Source organism: Hibiscus syriacus, unplaced genomic scaffold, assembly GCF_006381635.1.
Source record: "Hibiscus syriacus cultivar Baekdansim isolate YM2019G1 unplaced genomic scaffold, ASM638163v2 tig00110548_pilon, whole genome shotgun sequence".
NCBI lineage: Eukaryota > Viridiplantae > Streptophyta > Magnoliopsida > Malvales > Malvaceae > Hibiscus > Hibiscus syriacus.
The window spans coordinates 3,243,102-3,257,649 of NW_024062775.1; the positions used below are offsets into that span (position 1 = coordinate 3,243,102).

At 36.1% G+C, this 14,548-nt stretch overlaps 1 pseudogene; it reads right to left on the minus strand.

Moving 5' to 3' along the window:
* Positions 1–1,914: 1,914 nt before the first annotated feature.
* LOC120131022 lies at positions 1,915–13,092 on the minus strand (annotated as a pseudogene).
* Positions 13,093–14,548: the final 1,456 nt, after the last annotated feature.

The window sequence follows — 14,548 nt, forward strand, 5'->3', positions numbered from 1 at the left end:
CAGGATAGCCTTCATCTTCAATATCCACAATGAGAAATTTCTCTCATTGAATTTTTCAATATCAAATTTCATTGCCATAGATTCTTTTACGGATAGCTCCCACTATTTCACTATCGTGAATAGTTATATGGAACCTTCAAAGAATGGGTAATACCTTCTTACTTTCTTATGTTGGAGGATCCACCTTTTGGTGACAACCACAAAGACAATAAGTATATATTACACACTTTAATCTGGCTCTGATACCAATTGTTACGGAAGACGACTATCAGATAAAGCAAAATCGCAATTGATAATTTGAGAAAATAAAAATGAAGATAAAAGAGACACATAATTTACGTGAAAAACCCCTAAATAATATATGATAAAAACCACGGGCAATGGTAGAAGAATTTCACTATGAGAAAAAAGGAATTTCAACTTCTCTCTATTTATCAATGAGAAAACAATGATAATTCTCTCTTAATAAAAAATAAGAAAACAACTCTCAAGAAACTCTCTAAATTCTCTCTAGTATTGGAAGGAAGCTAGAATGTTTTGGGATGGTTTTGAAGCTAAATGAGCTAGGGTATTTATAGTAGAAGCTTTAAGGACTAATCTTGAAAATACCTTAAATTACAATGACTAAATGTGAGATTTTGCCATGTCACTTTTCAACCATTATTAGTGCCAACTATGAACCATTATTGTTGCAAACTATGAACCATTATTGTTGCCAACTTACAATGCATTATAAATCATTATTATGCATTATACAACTATTATTAGTTGTATGACAACTAATAATTTATTATGCACTGATTAGGAATAATTTATTAATTTTTCATCTAACACATGCTTTGAGTCACGGATATTTTATGTATAAGAAAATAACTTAAGAAGGATCTTTACTAACATATGCTGACAAGCACAATAAATTAGCCCCAAAATGACGTATACTGAACTTTTAAAATTCCTTCCATACTCCCGTGCTATTATAAAATTAAATCATTGCCATTTTTTTTATTGTAAACTTGATTAATAAATGTTCAAGAATGAGACAAGATGCTTTATGTGTACAAGAAAATTAAAATACTAAAACATTTAAAATAATATTTACGATGACTTAAAATTCTTGAATTTGACGTCGAATCAATGAAGCTAAGTTCTTTTGTTAATATGTTTGCAGATTATTTTTTATATATTATTAATATGAATCATTCAATTCATAATGTTAATCCACTGGATGTAGATTAAAATCATTTATGAAGATAAACGAATTTTATTGTTATAATTACTTATATTTAATTATCTTTTATCATTATTTCTACAACGTGAATAAAAAAGAGAGTAATATATTATTTGACGACGTTTTATAAAGTTTCACATTAGATGGTATCTAAATTTTGATCAGTGAGATACTGGAATGATAAAATAAAGAAAGTATTTATTAAATAAGATTTAGTCATATTTATTTAAAGATTCGATTCGAATAAGCAATCGTATGTATACTTCAATTTTCGAATAAGCTTACAAAAAAATTATATATATAAAGATAGGGATAAGGAGAATAAGAAGGCTGTTAGTTGAGAATATAAGGAACCCTCCAAGGTGAAGGGCATGGGCATTGGCGACCGAAACTTTGAAACGGAATTCATGGGACAAAATTACAAGAGATGGGGCGTCGTGTATTTGTATGCGAGATAATCAGATAGATGAATAATAATATACATGAAGGTAAGAAAATTGGTTACATTGGAAATCTCCCATTCTCACAAATTCAAGGATATATACAAGCTTGTTTCCGGGAGACTACGACGCCAACTGACATCATATCCATGTGTTCTTCTCACTTACATTTCCAATGTCCAACACAGATTATAAGTAGTAGACATTAACTGTTCCAATAATCAGCTTTAGAATTCAAGGCGGGATTCAGGCACCAGCCAAACCACAAAAGGAAGATTTGTCCACCTCTTCAACACCATCACCGTTAAATTGGCATTTGCTACGTCCGAGTTCTGCTGCTCTCCACATTTCTAATTGGGTAAAAGGATGGGCCTGCATGCCAAATAAAAATGAATATGTATCCAATTATGTTATAACTTTTTTAGTGAGCTTGGTGGCACAATATGTCAGACTACAGCTAGACAAATATCTGAAAGTTGTGTCTGACAAATCGGAGTATCCTTCAACAGGTTCATAAAGATGGAGTTTACCACTGCTTCTTTAGCAGTTGGCCTTTCTTGATGATCATATCGAAGCAGCTTATCAACGAAGTCGATGGCCTTACAAGAAACATTGACATTAAACATGGGGTGTAGGGAAAAGTCGAACAATTGTAGAAAGAAATCGCTAGTTCTACTACCTCAGGCAATGCTAGATGTTGATTGTCAGCATTAATAAACTTTGACCAAGATTTATGACTATGCCTGTATCAAGAAAAGAGGGGGAAAAAACTCTTCTCAACTGAAAATCGTAGCACTTCTCTATTATCAATATGACAATTATATTACATTACCAACCTCCCAACAAGGGCCTCCAGATGGGGATTCAATTCTATGCGGTACTTGTTCAGATAAGCGTTTAATTCATCTGTTCCAAGAACCTGTAGCAGCAAACACAAGTATTAAAGAAGCAGGGATTATTTTTTACATCCCAATAAATTCAATTTTAACAACAGCTAATCTACCACTCTCCATAGGCCTCCATTATGCCATATAGAAGCATCTTATTTCTTCAAAAACAGCACAAATATTACAATAAGAGGAAGATAACAACTATACAGGTTTCAACAACAAAATAATATCATACAAGATGAGGACGTAATCAATGGCACAATTCTGTGAGTTCACTCCTACTTAAAACAGCAACAACTCGTATACCTTGGCTATCTTGACCAGTTGATCATAATTATCATGCCCGCAGAAGAATGAATCCTTTCTGCTATCTGCCACCCATGGACAAATATGCAAGCAGATCAAGATACACTCTTTCAATGGCAAAATTCTACCCCATAAAATGTAGGATACTAATATTTTAACATATTCAAAGGGTCCTGAAATAAATAAAGCCCATTTGCCTGATTTTTATTAACATTTAAAGATATATTGGTAATATAGAAGAAGACATTTGAGCCAAGACTTCAAAGCGATCAGCCTTTCCTAAAGACATGAAGTTCCAAGGGTAAGCACACTATAAAACCTTACTCTGTGCAAGTGATCTAAGCCTAAACGGGTAAAATGATACCAAGGTTAGAGTAGTAACTCACCATTCCAGCAAACATACAACCAAGACTCCACAAGTCTAAAGAGTAATCATAGTCTTGCAAATCAACAAGAAGCCCAGAACCTTTAAAATATCAGCAAACAGAAATGAAATGATAGAAAAGAGGGAAAATCTTATGCATCAATCAATGGAGGGGGATTTTGAAACCGAAGAAACAGAAATCTGAAATTGATAATAATATTCAGAAATTCAGTAATATGAATTGAAAATAATATGCAAACAAATATGAAGTCCACTAGAAAGTGCCTCTTCTAATATTGAATAGGATTTTGTACTTTATTCATCAGTTTCGATCAAATAGATGAAGATAGTACTATATATGGCAACCTCAATGAGTATCCTTAAGGCACTTGTTAACAAAATCCTATAAAACAATACCCTTGAACTAACATATCGGAATCTAAACAAGTCTTTCCCTAAATCCTATATATGTCACCCCATCTCCCCTCCATTTGTACTTCAGTTTTGCATGCATATTGAAATTACCCTATCTTTCGTCTTCAAACTCACTGTAGTTTTAGAATTTTCAGAGTAACATTGCATTAATAAAAACATCAATTTATTTTTCCTCTCAAACCAAGAGCAAAATGTATTAATGCATACTTCATGATTGCTTCTAGGCACCATATCCATTGCTATTCAACTCTAATTTTTGAAGTTTGAAGCTAAGGTACATTAACATAACAATCACTAAGGATCAGCCACTTCTATTATTCTTAACCTCCTCCATATCCATTGTCGCCTTAGGTTTCCGAATCGAATTTAATGAATTTTAACTATGAATCAACAAGTCAATCCTTTTATCATCTTAGTCAACTGTGGGAGAAAACTTGAATAAATAACACTGGCAATGCACCAGCTACTGTAATTTATCTAAATCAACTGGTGGTTATGCAATATCTAAGATATGTAATTTGGTGCAATCAAGGATGTAAAATAAAACTGGCCATAAGAAGGATAAGAAAAAGAAATAAGGAAATTTTAGCAGTTGAGAACGTTAAAGGAAAAATGCCAAAAAGGGAAACAGACCTCGAAGTAACTGCAAAATTGTATTCTTTCCCTGGATGATATAACTCTGCAAGTCCCCGGTCAATAAGCCGAAGTTTCCGCTGCTCAAGATCAATCCTCACATTATGTGGCTTCACATCTCGGTGCATAATACCTTGCGAGTGACAACAATCCAATGCCTAAAAATAAAGACTCAATACTTAATAATTGAACCATCTTTCCTCTTTGTGAAGAAAAGAGAAACAAAGATCAAAATTCACATCGTAAGCACAAATATCTTAAAAACAACATCAAAGTGTTTCTTCAAAACTGGAAATAATTGTTACCCCAAATCAACATCGACTTATGATAAAGCTGATAAGTCAGCTCCAAAAGCATGTATTATCCAAGGTAAGAATGAGGTGGCCTCTAACTTCCACAACATTTACAACACTGTCTTGCCTTTTCATCTTAAATTTGAACAAAAGAAGCAAACTTCTCTTTCTTTGAACGAGAAGCTTGATTCCAAAAAGAAAATCATTTCTCAGCCACCAGCATGGCTGCTAACCTAATTACCTAGGTCTGAACTCAAACTTTCATTGCAAGAAGAGATACAAGACAAACGGAAACATGCTTTTCAGCTTTAAAGCCTAAAAATATGTATCTAATTTCAACTTCTACTTCAATGTCATGGCGTATGTAAATAAATAAATCAAGAAGTAAATGATTTACTTGCATTCAGAAGTTTATAGATATAATACCGAATATCGTAATCGAACAGCCACTTTAAATCGGTATTATTCACATATTCAAATATAAGACTCGGAGTCTTTGATTGTGGGTCCCTAACTATATCCAGCAACTTAACAATATTTGGCCCTCCACAAAGATTCTGTAGTATTTTAATCTCCCTCTTAATCTGCATTCCAGATAGTCATTTTATCAAAAACATGTTACGCAAACACAACTAAAATCAGCGGCAGTATTTAGTATTGTGCCACAGAGGACGGACGGACCTTCTTCCTAACTGGTTTGAGAATTTTGATAATGCATTTCTCGTTATCTCTGCAGTGAACCCCCTCAAAAACCTCACTATATTTCCTCTCCCAACTTTCCGCACCACCTCATAATCATCCTGTTCACTGCTAAGCAGTGTTCAAATCAATCGATTAACCATAATTTTTACATTTTACAGCCAAAAGACTTGTTTTAACCTAATTTTCCAGCCACGATTAAGTGAATTATAATAAGAACCCTGTGTGTCATATCCAAAAGCCGCAAACAGCAGCAAATGACAACATTCAAAATTATTAAAACATAACAAAATAAAAACAAAGACGGAATAGAGGGTATAGAGAGAATAGGGAGAATAATACCTGTTGCGGAAGACGGCTATCGGATAGAGTAATCGCAACTGATAATTTGAGAAAATAAAAATGAAGATAAAAAGAGACACAAAATTTACGTGGAAAACCCCTAAATAATATAGGGTAAAAACCACGGGCAACGGTAGAAGAATTTCACTATGAGAAAATAGGAATTACAACCTCTCGATCTACCAAAAAAAAAAACAATGAAATTCTCTCTTGATAAAAAGGAGAAAACAACTCTCAAGAATTCTCTAAATTCTCTCTAGTATTGGAAGAAAGCTAGAATGCTTTGGGATGGTTTTGAAGCTAAATGAGTTAGGGTATTTATAGTTGAAACTTAAGGACTAATTTGTAAATACCCTAAATTACAATGACTAAATTTGGTAATTTACCCTTTACCAAAATTCAACAAAATCATCTACTTTTTGATAATTTCTATTAGGTGATTTTGCTTTCAATTTTCGGTGCCTACCCTTTGAATTTTCAACAATCTCCCACTTGAAGATTTTATTGGAATAATCATATCTTCACACCATTCTTTCTACCTTGTACCTTCATGTTGCTTACGTCTCAGACATACCACACGAGGATCGACACCAAGTAAATTTATTAGCGTTGATCGCCTTTGTCATGAAATCTGTTATGTTGTCTTTGGTATGGATCTTCTGCATATCCACTGTTCCTTCTTCCACCTTTTCACGAATGAAATGGTACTGAACTCGTATGTGTTTTATCCTTGAATGAAATGCTGGATTCCTTGCTAGATGCAAGGCGCTTTGACTGTCACAAAACAGAGAGACATACTCTTGATTGTGCCCAAGCTCCTCCAATAACATCTTCAACCAAATTGCTTCTTTACTGGCTTGTGTAGCTGCTACATATTCTGCTTCTGTTGTGGATGTAGCCACAATTGACTGCAATTTTGAAATCCAGCTTACAGCTCCACCAGCAACTTTAAACACATATCCTGTAGTAGATTTGCTTTTATCCAAATCCCCTGCATAGTCAGATCAACATACCCATTGATAAGTAAATTTGATCCTTCATAACATAATGCAACATTTGAGGTCCCTTTGATGTACCTCAGGATCTTCTTTACTGTATTCCAATGCTCTTTGTCTGGATTCGCCATGTACCGACTAACCACTCCACTGCTTGTGCAATGTCTGGTCTTGTGCATATCATAGCGAACATTAAACTTCCCACTGCTGATGCATACGGTACTCGAGACATCTCAATCCTCTCTTCTTTACTACTAGGACTCATACTGGAGGATAATTTAAAGTTAATAGGAAGAGGGGTAGAAATTGGCTTACAATCTTGCATGTTGAATCGTGACAAGATCTTCTTCAAGTAATTCTTTTGTGAAAGCCAAATCTTCCTATTACTTCTGTCTCGGTGAATTTGCCCTAGAATCTTGTTTGCTGATCCCAAGTCCTTCATTTCAAATTCCCTAGCCAGTTGTGCCTTCAATTCTTCAATATGATCTTTGTTGGGTCCTGCAACCAACATGTCATCCACATACACAGCAATATAACAAAATCGTTATCACCAGACCTCTTGAAATAAGCACAAGGGTCTGCATTAAGTCTGTTGTATCCAAGGCAAATAATGAAGGAATCAAATCTCTTATACCAACACCTTGGCGCCTGCTTTAGACCGTACAAAGATTTGTTCAACCTACAAACCAAGTTCTTCTTTTCGTCTTCTTCAAAACCTTCAGGCTGGAGCATATAATCTCTTCTTCAAGATTTCCATGAAGAAAAGCTGTTTTAACATCTAGTTGCTCTAGATGTAAGTTCAATGTAGCACACATTGCCAAAACTACTCGAACTGTGTTAGTCGAACCACAGGAGAAAATATTTCATTGAAATCAATACCTTCCTTTTGAGCATATCCTTGACCACCAGTCTTGCACGATACCTCTCAACTTGATCGTCACCATTTCGCTTGATTTTGAAGACCCATTTGTTACCAATTGGCTTCCTTCCTTGTGGTAGTGGCACAAGGTCCCATGTATTTTTTTTATGAAGGGACTTCGATTTCTTCTTACATCGCCATCATCCACAGTGAAGCATCTGAGCTGTTTATTGCCTCCTGGTATGTTAATGGCTCACCGTCCTCTGTTAAAAGGCAGTATGTAATATTACCTTCTATAACATAATCTGAGTGCCAATTGGGACGTCTTCTCACACGATCTGATTGACGAGTTGTTGGAGTTTATAACTCTCTGGTTCTTGTTCATCATGTGCTGGTTCTACTTCAGAATAATCTCCTTGTTCAACCTCCTTTTCCACATGTATCTGTGTAGTCTTTGACTTTCAGCGCTATCATCATCTTCTTTTCTTTGTAGTTTATCTTCTACAAAGATAACATCCCTACTAATGATCACTTTGCGGGCAGTGGGATCCCACAAGCGATACCCTTTACACATTAGCATACCCCAAGAATTTGCATTTCCTGGATTTTGGATCAACTTTGAAATTTCTTGGGCATGTACATCACGTACACAATACTTCCAAATACATGGAGGTTTGAATACAACTGGTTTACCAGTCCACATCTCTATTGGTGTCTTCAGCTCTATTGCAGTTGATGGAACTCGATTCACCAAATAACAGGCGGTATTGACTGCTTCTGTCCAGAATGATTTTTCTAGGCCTGCGTCCCTCAACATTGCTCTTGTTCTTTCTAACAAGGTTCTGTTCATCCGCTCTGCCACTCCATTTTGTTGAGGAGTGTTCGCAACTGTGAACTGTTTGATGCCTTTCTTGCAAAAGTCATCAAATTCTTCGCTTGTATTCTCCTCCATTATCTGTTCTGAAACACTTGATCTTATTTCCAGAATCAAGTTCCACCCGCGCTTTGAAGTTTTTGAAAGTTGAAAACATGTCTGACTTCTTCTTAATAGGGTACACCCAACATCTCCTGGAGTAGTCATCAATAAATGAGACAAAGTATTTTGCTCCGCCTAGGGATGTAACTGGTGCTTGCCATACGTCAGAGTGAACCAATTCTAGAACACTTTTGCCTCTAGAATTTGATGTTGAATTTCAACCGGTGCTGCTTACTTGTTATGCAATGCTCACACAAAGTAAGTGATACATTCGTTAAGCCTAGATGTAGCTTTTGCTCCACAAGGACTTTCATTCCTTGTTCTGACATGTGTCCAAGTTTCTGATGCCATAGCATTACAGAATCTGAACTACATGAGGCAGAGGCTTCTGCTTCTAGCAAAGTCTCTCCCTTCAGCATGTACAAGTTTGCTGCTATCTTTTCGCCTTTCAGCACCACAAACGCTCCACGGAACACCTTCATGATTCATTTTCGTGTTTCAATCTTGCTAGCATTATTATCCAACAATCCGTAGGATAATAAATTTTTCTTCAGGCCTTTCACGTGCCGCACATCTCGAACAACTTTAATTGTTCCATCATACATCTTCAATTTGATGGTTCCCACACCAATGATCTCTAAGGCATGATCATTGCAACTATACAGATCCTCCTGAGACAGGTTCATAATGATGGAACCATTCTCTTCTTGAGGTCATGTGATATGTTGCTCCCGAATCAATGAGCCATATCTGCAAATCGTTTTCTACCTTCCACGGTGGTTGACGCTTCACAGCATAGAGCATCTCCATCATCTGAAGTGTTTGCGGTATTGCCTTGTGGATTGGAGTTTTATTTAGACTCCAAAATCCTTCTTCAAATGACCATTCTTCCACAGTTATAACACTTTTAATTCTTGCTCCTCGACTTCGATCTACCATGTTTGTGACTGCTGCTTTGGCCACGTTCTGTTGATCTCCTCTCATCGTTGTCATCGTTGTCAACGCTTCTGCTTGTTGTAGATTTACTTGTCTGTCTTCCTTGTTTTTGCGTCGATTTTCTTCTTGTAGAACAACAGCTGCAACATCATCAAAGATTAGACTAGTGACATTACTGTTTGTCAAATTGATGATGAGTTGATCATACGAATCCGGTAGACTTTGAAGTAGAAGTTCAGCACGTTCTTGTTCTCCTATTTTACAACTTAAGGATATAAGCTAAGAAAATAAAGTATTCAGTGTATTTAAGTGCTCCGTCACTGAAGTAGATTCTGGCATACGGAGAGTGTACAATTTTCTCTTAAGGAAAATTTATTGTGCAGCGATGTGGCCCGTACAATTTGGTGAGATGGTCCCATATCTCCTTAGCTGTCTTCTTCTCCTCGATGCTTGACAATACTTCATCTGCTAATGCTAGATGAAAGTTTGCCATAGCATTCCCGTCCATTTCGATCCATTTGTTGTCATCTGTGAAATCCACCGGCCTTTCACTGATAGCTGCTAGACAACCGTCTTTCCTCAGGATGACCTTCATCTTCAATTTCCACAATGAGAAATTTCTCCCATTGAATTTTCAATATCAAATTTCGTTGCCATAGCTTCTTTTACGGATAGCTCCCACTATTTCACTATCGTGAATAGTTCTCTGGAACCTTCAAAGAAGGGTAATAACTTCTTATTTTCTTATGTTGGAGGATCCACCTTTTGGTGGCAACCACAAAGACAATAAGCAGATTACACACCTCTAATCTAGCTCTGATACAATTGTTGCGGAAGACGGCTATCGGTAGAGTAAATCGCAACTGATAATTTGAGAAATAAAAAAGATAAAAAGAGACACAAAATTTACGTGGAAAATAGGCACGGGCAATAGAATTTCATGAGAGGAATTACAACCTCTCTCGATCTACCAAGAAAAACAATGATAATTCTAAAAAAGAGAAAACAACTCTCAAGAACTCTCTAAATCTCTCTAGTATTGGAAGAAAGCAAGAATGCTTTGGGATGGTTTTGAAGCTAAATGAGTTAGGGTATATAGTTGAAACTTAAGACTAATTTGTAAATACCTTAAATTACAATGACTAAATTTGGTAATTTACCCTTTACCAAAATTCAACAAAATCATCTACTTTTTGATAATTTCTATTAGATGGATTTTGCTTTCAATTTTCGGTGCCTACCTTTTGAATTTTCAACAATACCCCCATTGGACAGTGAGGGGGTCATTGTCCCAATATTCTTTTGGGCGAATAAGGTTGACATCGGCGTAAATCCTAGACTTCGAAGGAGCACCAGGGCTAATAGATTTTCTGATCTTCTGATCCAGGGTTTCGGCTTCTTTCAGCTCCTTAACCAAACTCTCTTCTTTTGTTGTGTTGTTGTTGTTGTTGTTGAGAGACTGGAGAGGCGGGTGGTTTTGGAGGCGATTCCGCGAAGGAAGGAAGGGAAGGGGAGGAGGAGAGGGAAGAAAGGGGAATATGAGAGGAGGTAGCGGCGGGTGGAGACGGTGGTGGCGAAGAGAGAATAAGGCCATTTACAGCTTGGCCTCTGAGACAAGAAAAAGAGAGGAAAATTGAAGCCGCCACCGCCAATATTCATTTTTCATTTTCCAAAAGCTACAACGACGACGTTCATATGTCATTTAAAATGGCATCGCATAAACAATAGATAGACTGATCGACCTAAAACCAACCGACCGATCAATTGCCATCTTGCGCGCGCACTGTGGTTTGGTTTAGATCTCATCTCTAAATTCATTTGCGATGATAATTAATGGTTTAAATTGGTATTTTATTTTCTATTTTAGTATGTGCAGGGTGAAATCTTTTGCAATTCAGATTCACAATAGGCCCCATGAATCTCTTCCTCTTAGTCTTTACTTATGTGTACACAGGTTTCTAGTTTTATTTATCAAAATATCGACAAAGCTGGCTGTTAAAAAAACGAGTCAATAAAGCAAACCACTAATAAATTACCAGACAACCTTCGACTAGAACACACGCACTGTATCTCTACAAAAGTACGAGGGCTTTTTCCCATCTCATCACTACACTCTCCGTACACCTTTACTTCTGCAACATGACAACTTTTTTAGCTTCCGCAGCCGTAGTGTTAAGTTGCAGAGATTTACTAAAGGACAATCAAATATACCAAGATCATTTGCTAAGGTTAAAAATGCTACGAGGCAATGTATGTTTGGAGTTTCTGAGAAGAAACGAAGACGAGCAAAGCAAGCAATCAATGTCAACTGAAAGTCGACGCAAAGGATCTCTTGAAAGTCGAAAAATCATTATAGTTTAAGTGCCTTTCCCTACTCCCTCCAGTGTACTAAAACCCATGTTTTAGAGACTAATAGGTAACCCATCTGATGTTACACGATGAGCACATACATTAATTTCGATCCAATTCCGTATATTATTTAATAATATGAAGTGATTGAAAAATAATATATGTTTAAATTTTATTATATGTTGATACACAATATATCTTGTAGACGCAACAACTTTAATCCTTAACTTCTAGAAAAAGTAATATTTTCTTTTATTATTTAGGCCACTTGATGTATTTTAATTAAGTTCACTCGTGAGTAAGGAAAATGGGTAAGTGATTGGTGAGCAAGAGGAGAACGGGTAAGTGTCCTTGGTGAATCTTCGAGTTCTTACGAAGTAAATGTCGCACTTGTAGGGCATAATACCATTGGTTGAGGGTAATCTATAAAGTGATAAATGCTACACCTATGACTAAAGCTACTAGTACTACTTTCAAGAGACGAGATGATTTAGCCAGTCGTTAAGGAGACCCTAATCAAATCATGGGAATGAATATGAGCTAGGTGTCAAACCCTCATGCCTCAAACACATCGTATTGACGAGGAGCCATGTTGTTACAGTTGACAGACATGACTATGTAGAAGGTAATTCAAATCTAAGTATCAATCCGGCTATGTGTTTTACGTTTCAACTCTAAGAAAGCTCCCCTCTCTTGGGCTTTTGCAGCAGCTGGCAATGTCAGATTGCCAACTCTAAAACCATCAATATCGCCCATATTTAGCCACGGATCAGTCGACAGTTCCAGGCCCAGGTTTAGCTGAACCAAGGAGAGGTTAGGCATGAGGATAGCTCAAGGTTCACGAATGGCCGACGTTCTTTTACATTCATCATACATCAATGATTGACTTCCATTACTGTAGCTGCATTTGTGATAATGGACCACTAGCAATTGATTCAACTTTGAACGATTATTTAAGCAAAACAGCGATTAGAATGATAATTAGGGATGAATATGAATCGAATTGAAAATGATCGCGCTCCATTGATTAATTTATCTCTGATTTTAGAAGTATTTCAAACGAACCCATTGACGGAGGAGTTTGATAAGGCTGTACTTGGTGATGGAACTTTTTAATCGTACAATCGACGTAACCGCCCATTAGCAAAAACAAATCGAGAGGGGGGGGGAAAAAAGATGCCGAAACAACTTGTAGACTGTCAAGACCCTGATGGTCACATTTTGCTTAAAAATAACCGAACAGCTGGACATCATCTTTATTTGCCCTGTGTGTTCAAGGCCAATCCAAGTTGCCCTCTTTAACTGACCCCACAAATCGGAATCTTGAGATATTGCCTGCATTTCCATGGTGATTTGGTTTCTTCTTATCGTAGAGCCAAAAAACGCTGCTTTTCTCTTGCTTTATTGGGCTGATGGTCCACCCAACTCTCCCCTGGTCCTTTTACTAATTCTCCCATGGGACTCTGGTCCTCAAATTATCGGATTAGATCACATTTAATTCTAATCAGAATCCCATTTAATTGGTTTCAAGTAATTAACCAGACCTGAATGTTTATTCGTCGTCCTGTATTAAAGCCTTGATCGATTGCTTTGAGAATGTAAGATTTGCAATCAGACGATAATCATGACTTGGATAACAATGATCCCGCCATTCAATTTTCAGGTGATCCTAGAAATATCTATGGGTTTTGTCTTTTAATGAAGACGAAAATAAAGTAAATTTTCTGGAGCTCTTCTTCTCGGTGACGGTGAATAGTCAAATGAGGCGTCGACGTGCCGACGATGAAAACAAGTTGAGAAGAAAACATTATCCGGGGAGAGTTTACGTGTTGGGTGAAGGGAGTTTTCCCACCAATTTTCTAGGAAAGTCTCTCCCGTGGCTGAGGAAGTCAATTGGCTGCCTTCTTGTTTTCACGGCCACACAAACGCACAAAAAAATCAATCCATTGTACCCACCAAATTAAATAAAAAATATTTTCTTCTTGGGTCCATGATTTACAGCTTTAGTGTTCCATAAGATAGACACAGAGGATGAGGATGCCACGTCAATGGAAGCCATGACGCTTCCATTTCCTCACGATTTCACCAATCACGCGCCGCAAATTTTTAACCAATTTTCTTTACTTACAAACAAGATTATTCATTTGAGTCATCTAGCTACTCGACGAATGTTGGAGTATGCATAGCAAACCAAAGCATAGTTTCCTTCTGTTGACCAACAATTAATTTTACCAATAACATTATTTATAAGACAACCCCAAAGCTCTCATGTTCTAGGGATATTCAACGTAATAACGTTCTTTTAATAGTTTACAAATATATTGTTTAATTTTAAAATTTTAAAATCAAATAATATCCTTTATCATTAAAATTATTAAATTTGATGGATTTAATTAAAAATAATAATACCTTTAAATTTTAACATTTTAAAATACTGTATAGAATTATTTGAAATTTGCCAATGATAAGATTATACAACTCCATATTATTTCATATAAGTTGTCAGACCCAAAAACCAAAAAATAATAATGGAAAGATAAGGTTGTTAATTCTCACTTGATTGGGCATAATAATCATGATTTTCAATTTATATATATATATATATATATATATATATAAAACAAAGTTAATTTATGGGCATTATTTTTTTTATTATCGGTATTTTTCACTAAATACTAATCGAGAAAATTAAACTGTAATTGGATGTAAGAATTTCCTGTGATCATGACTCGCTAAAAGCATGAAGAGAGATTAAAGCAAATCCAAAAGTCATGGGTTTTATAATTAATAATAAAAGAAAATC